The sequence below is a fragment of the Rana temporaria genome, chromosome 10 (genome assembly GCF_905171775.1).
Source record: "Rana temporaria chromosome 10, aRanTem1.1, whole genome shotgun sequence".
Taxonomy (NCBI): Eukaryota; Metazoa; Chordata; class Amphibia; order Anura; family Ranidae; genus Rana; species Rana temporaria.
In genome coordinates this window covers 73,021,091-73,028,348 of record NC_053498.1, presented here as the reverse complement: position 1 = coordinate 73,028,348, position 7,258 = coordinate 73,021,091, and positions in this window count along the sequence as shown.

The following is a 7,258-nucleotide window of genomic DNA, read 5'->3' as shown; positions in this document are numbered from 1 at the left end:
TGTGAGTTTTTTCCTGGGTTGGATAGAGATCCAGGGAGAGCTGAATGACTCACAGGCAGCATAACTAAGACCTCCCCCTACTTCTCAAAATTACTAGAAACTTCCAGAAGAATGGGAGGAGAGGTAAGGTGAAGCTGTCTGGAGTGTTAATGAGGGCCCTGACCTATCCCCAACAGATGGGTTGGCAGGGTTTAAGCCCCCTCAAATACTCAGGGTCAACCCAGCTGGGGGCAGTGGAGTTTGGGTGGAAGATGGAGATGGAGTGTTAGGCTGTTGGTGACCCTTGTAGGTGCCCCCTAGTCTGGGGGTGGGGGGGTGACCTGGGGCAGAAGGGACCCTTCTCATGACACATGGAAGGATTCTAACCAGGATGCACAGGAGCATGTTTGAGGACAGAAGGAGAACACTGCCGGGCAAATCTCCAGCAAGGGAGAGGGCTGGTGAGTTTACAGTGGTGGTTTATCCTGGGGGGTCTGCACTGATGAAGGGGGGTTTACCCTAAAGGGGGTCTGCACCGATAAAGAGGGGTTTATCCTGAAGGGGGTCTGTCTGTACTGATGGAGGGGGGTGGTTTATCCTGAGGGGCTGTCTACACTTATTGGGGTGGTGATTTATCCTGGGGGGGTCTGCACTGATGGAGGGGGGTTTATCCTGAAGGGGGTCTGCACTTATTGGGGGTGTGGTTTATCATGGGGATCTATCCTGAGGGTCTGTCTGCACTTACTGGGGGGGGGGGGGGTGGTGGTTTATCCTGGGGGGTCTCCACTGATGGAGGGGGTTCTATACTGAGGGGTCCATTTTAAAAGTAGTAGTATGGCCTTACCATTGATTCAAGAAAGAAATGGCACACTTAGAAAAAAAACAGTGATGTGATTTACAATGTGTTTGTTTACCACTCCATTGGCTCCAGGACCCCCTATCCATGACAACCTATATTCCTCAATGGAATTCCTGTCATCCACCCAGGTTCCAAAAAAAGTCATGTGTTCCCTTGGGGGAAACCAGAGGAATACACCCAATGGTGCCAGCAGGGACACAGAGGGGGCCAGGTCCAGTGCCCGATTTATGTGGTCCCATGTCTTAAGTGTGTGGGTCGTGAAGAGGGACGTATCCTCCGACAACCCTCTGTGTTCCTGTGAGAGCCACAGGGCATACGATAGGTTTCTTCCAGCCATATATTTCTCCATAGGTACCCAGAGTTTAGACTGGGCATGGAAATGCCAGTTCAGAATCCCCTGAAGCACTATAGCTTGGTGGTACCTTTGTATATGTGGAACACCGGAGCGTTTCGGGCGGTTCAATATTTTCAGGGCTATACGCGGTTTCCGTGAGTTCCATATAAAGCTGGTGAACAGGCTGGACAGTTGAATAAAAATAGTCTGGATAATGGGATAGGAAGCATCTGCATATAAAATCTGTATATATATCTATATATAGATATATATATCTATATATATTTTATGATATTTACCCTTCCTAGCCAGGTGAAGGCGGTCTTCGTCCAGTGTAATAGGTCTACTGCTGGTCAAATGCATCTGTCAATAAATTCTGAATGATCTCAGAAGCATCTCAAATTGATGCCATTGACACAAGCTCAAAGTCTTCCTACAGAGACCTTTACCATACCTCGGTCTACACTGTGCGGAAGTTACCATCTTAGTAGGGCTTTGCTTTCTCATGTCAGAGCTTTCAGCAAGCAGAACAAAAAGCAGTACAGCTGTGATGACATTACCAAATCTTACCCCCTGAGACTACTATCACACGAAGCAGTGCCTTAGATCTCACACTAAGGGGCAGATCCACGTAGAATTGCATGGGCACAGCGTATGTGAGATACGCTACGCCGCTGTAACTTACTTTTTGTATCTTCAAATCCAGAAAGAATTTGCGCCGTAAGTTACGGCGGCGTAGTGTATCTCTCGCGGCGTAACGGCGCGTAATTCAAATCGGCGAGTAGGGGGCGTGTTTCATTTAAATGAAGCGCGTCCCCGCGCCGAACGAACTGTGCATGCTCCATTCCTAAATTTCCCGCCTTGCATTGCGCTAAATGACGTCATTGTTTTGACTTGAATGTAAATTACATCCAGCCCGATTCACGGACGACTTACGCAAACAAAATAAAATTTTTAAAATTATACGCGGGAACGACGGCCATACTTAACATTGCGTACGCCACCAAATAGCAGCTTTAACTACACGCCGAAAAAAGCCGACTAGAGACGGCGTAAAAAAATGCGACGGCCGCTCGTACGTTCGTGGATCGTCGGAAATAGCTAATTTGCATACTCGGAAAACGACGGGAACGCCACCCAGCGGACGCCGAAGAATTGCATCTAAGATCCGAAGGCGTACGAAGACGTGCGCCTGTCGGATCTAACCCAGATGCCGTCGTATCTTGTTTTGAGGATTCAAAACAAAGATACGAGGCAGGAAATTTGAAAGTACGCCGGCGTATCACTATATACGCCGGCGTACTCTCTTTGTGGATCTGCCTCTATATCTTTAGGCACAGGTGTGTCTAGACACGCTCACATACCAGGAAGTACTATGCTTTTTTTATACGGAGTTCCAGGTCAACTTTTCACAGTACTGCTTAGGAACAATTAACATTTCTAGTGTTAACTATAACATAGCAAATCTTAATTTTTGAGTTCAGGTCCACTTTAGATCCTTGATGTTGCCACACTTATCTGAAGAGGCTTGCACATTTTCAGAATTGCTTTAAGCAAGTTACTGAACACAGATTGAACTTATTAGAAAAAAGCACCCTTGGTATAGCAATAGGGGGACAATAAATAGCTAACTAATGCACTTGTTTTATTGATTTACTCAGCTGTATCTGTCTGTAAATATATAAATCTTCAAGTTGATTGCTTGTGGTTGATATCTATATCTATTAAACACTAGATTCTGGTAACAGTAGGACTTTGAAACCTTTTACACTCTATTTCTTCAGCCCCTGCTCACACCGATGCGACTTGTCATGTGATTTAACAGTTCCAAATCGCATTATAAGTCGCACCTCATTGCTGGCAATGGGTTCATGTTGCAGCGATTATGGAAAAGGTATCTGCTCTAATTTTACAGATTTCATTGCGACTTGCATAGACTTCTGTTAAATGAAATCAAGCCGCAATGTGATCGGCAGTGCAAATTGCACTCATGTGCAGCTTTGAAATTGTGCTGAAGTAACAGGATTTCAACGTCCCACCGGGGTGAACCAGGACTCAATCTTGGGTCCTTGCTTTTGTTTGAGAAACAATACAATGCAAACCAACAGGGAAGTAAGGAAGTTCCTGCAACCCAAATTTAGTTTACTGCACTTTCAGGCTTATGCCTCATACACACGATCAGTTTTCCAGACGGAAAAACTGTGAGGAGATCTTTTGGCCGGGAATCCTGGCCATGTGTATGCTCCTCGCAGTTTTTCCAGCAGGAAAACTGCCCAAAAACCGTCGGGCAGTATTCCTATGGGAAAAACTGCGATGGAGCATACACACGGCCGGGATTCTGTGTCTATCTAATCTGTGGTCAAATGTGCCTAACCTTAGGTTATTCTACATAGAGAGGAAAGATTCGACATAGAGAGAAAAGATTTGACATTATAGAGACAGTGTTGGGGTAGACCATTCGACATGAACGACGAAGATTCGACGAAACAGCGAAAAACAAATGTTGAATCTGTCATTGAAGGCTTATGGTGTCTGTCGAAAGTTCTAAGCAGCTAAACTGTACGACTTACAATCGTACATATCTGGTCAAACGCTCGGCCCATAGGCTATAGAAGAATTTTAATGTTGGTTGACTAGTAATAATAATTTATAAATATAATTCTTCTATAGCTTGTAGGCGGAACATTCGGCCGGAAATGTATGTTTGCAGCGTCGTACAGTTTAGCTGCTCCGTCGAATCTTCTTAGAACATTCGACAGACACCATAAGCCTTCAATGACAGATTTTACCTAATTTAATTTTGATTTTCGGACGAATGCATTTTTCTTATGAAACAAAATAAACAAAAGCGAGTTTCGGGAGTAACTAAATACATTTATTTTTCGGACAAAAACGAAATTCCGAAACAAAATATTTCAGTGTGCACATGTCTACTGGCCATACCATTATCAATACAGTCATGGAATATTGTGATATTTTTGATGAGAAGTTCACATTATTTCAGTTTATGTCATTTTATTAGTACCATAGCAGTCAATATATAGTCGAGAAACAGTAATTTAATGAACTGAACTTAGCTCTATGAACACTTGTGGGTGAAAGCCATCTGGCCCGGGAGCTTTATTCACTTTTATTTATCTAATAACCTTTTAGCCATCTCAACATTAACCTTTGTGGTGGTTTTGCAATGCCAGTACAATCGTCATATTCAATAATATTACAAGGTATGAATAAAATCATTAAAATACATTTAAAATGGGTGAAACGTTTTGTGAAATAGGACATGAAGAAAATAACAACGTTATTGTTAACCATAGATGTGTGGGTGAAGCCGTTTGTTTAACGCAGAATTCATGTCGGTTAGTTGATGTAGGTTCAAGGTTGTCAGGCTCCAATTGTAAAATAGTAGTCATACTGTACAAGTGCTGGTAAGGTAATACTGATTTCATTTTACCATAGGGGGTCACTGTACTGGAGAATATATAAACTTGAGTAACTAAAAACTCAATTTGATAAATATAATTAATAAACAAGAAGGGCTTATTTTATGCCAACACATATTTACAGCAGCTAGGGTCTTTAAACATTTAAAAACTATTAAGGATTTTGTATATGTAGCTTGTTGTACAAACTGGTGGTATGTCACTAATTTTATTAGAAAGTATAGATGGTTCTTCTTTTCTTTTTTTTTTCTGGTTGTATCTCACTCATTCTAATAGAAAGTATAGATGGTTCTTCTTTTATTTTTTATTTTGCATGAAGCACTGAAAATTCAGGCCAGGTGTATCTGATGCTGCTTCCTGTTGGAGACACAAAAAATATCTTTGTATTAGAATACAACTGCTGACACCCGATGCACACTAGATCAGATTATTCTATCAGATAATTCTTGTAACTTCCATGAAAGTATTGGTTGGGATCTGACGTAGTGGCGGTGCGTCCATAGAGGGCGCAAGAAAGCGCTGCCCGCTCTCGCTCCTACACCACCACTGAATACAATACATAGATTCATGCATTGCATGAATCTATGTATTGTCGCTGCCACCCACTATTCAGATGGCCGATCCCTGTTGAGCTCCGGCCATCTGAATAACGGCAGCTGATTGGCTTTGGAAGTGCCTATCAGAGCCAGCGGCTCTGATAGGCTTTCCGATTACAGCCAGGCTGTAATCGGCTTCCAGATAGTTAACCAGGGGATGCACGGGGGGTGCGTTCCCTGGTTAACACTGACATGCGTCTCAGCCAATCAGGTTCATCGGTTCTGGTTATCGGTAACCTGATTGGCTGAAGTTTTATCGAGGGCGGGAGAAGACATCGAGGGATGGTGGAAGGAGGATGGCTGACCCCAGAAAGGTAAGTGCCGGGCGGGGGAGGGGGTAATCTGGCAGCATGTTACAGGGCACAGTGGTGACAATTGATGGCACAGTGGGTGTGTTTGGCATGGCACAGTGGTGACAATTGATGGGTACAGTGGTAACAATAGATGGCACAGTGGTGACAATTGATGGCACAGTGGTGATAATTGATGGCACAGTGGCGACAATTGATGGCACAGTGGCTGCGTTTGATGGCATGGCACAGTGGCTGCATTTTGGCATGGCACATTGGCGACAATTGATGGGCACAGTGGTGACAATTGATGGCACAGTGGTGAAAATTGATGACACAGTGGCGACAATTGATGGCACAGTGGCTGCGTTTGATGGCATGGCACAGTGGTGACAATTAATGGGCACAGTGGCGACAATTGATGACACAGTGGCTGTGTTTGATGGCATGGCACAGTGGTGACAATTGATGGGCACAGTGGCTATAAATGATGGCACAGTGGCTGCGTTTGATGGCATGACACAGTTGCGACAATTGATGGCACAGTTGCGACAATTGATGGCATGGCACAGTGGAGACAATTGATGGCACAGTGGCTGCATTTTATGGCACAGTTGATGCATTTGATGGGCACAGTGGCTGCGTTTGATGGGCTGATTTGAGAACTGTAGTGGGGACTTTCACTGTTTTTCCGTCTTCAATGTGTCCCTAACTTTGTGGTGTCTCATAGCAGTGACACCTATGCCGAAATCAGGACATAGGGTCTCCTCCAGCCCCTCCCCTTCACATTACTCACCAGTCAGCTGACCTCTAGTCTCTGCCCCCCAGCCATGGTGACATTGTGGCTTTGTTTGAAAGTCCCCACTACAGTTCTCAAATCAGCAGATGACCTTGATCAAGTGCACCCAAGTTGGCTGATTAGAACTCGCCCAAGCACTGCCACTGATCGCACCCACCACAAGCACTGCCACTCATCCCATTCCCCCACCAAGGAGTCAAAATGTGTCAAAAATGTGTCAAAAGTGTCCGACCTGTCTGCTGCAACGTTTCAATACCGCAAAAAATCGCAGATTACCTCCATTACTAGTACAAAAAATTGTAGACGCTTTAACTTTTGCACAAACCAATCAATATACGCTTATTGCGATTTTTTTAACTAAAAATAAATAGAAGAATACGTATCGGCCTAAACTGAGGAAATTTGTTTTTAATTATTGGGATATTTACTATAGCAAAAAGTAAAAAATATTGGGGGTATTTACGAAAAGCAAATCCATTTTGCACTACAAGTGCAAAGTGCTCTTGAAATTGCACTGAAAGTGCACTGGGAAGTGCAGTCGCTGTAAATCTGAAGGGTAGATCTGAAATGAGGGGAAGCTCTGCTGATTTTGTTATACAATCATGTGCAAGCTAAAATGCTGTTTTTTATTTTCCTTGCATGTCCCCCTCGGATCAACAGCGACTGCACTTCCAAGTGCACTTTCAGTGCAATTTCAAGTGCACTTTGCACTTGTAGTTTGCACTTGAAGTGCAAAGTGGATTTGCCTTTTGTAAATAACCCCCTTTGTGTTTTTTTCCAAATTGTCGCTTTTTTTGTTTAAAGCGCAAAAAATAATCAATACCACCAAATACCACCAAAAGAAAGCTCTATTTGTGGGGAAAAAAAGGACGTCAATTTTGTTTGGGTACAACGTCGCACGACTGCGCAATTGTCAGTTAAAGCGACGCAGCACTGTATCACAAAAAATGGCCTGGTC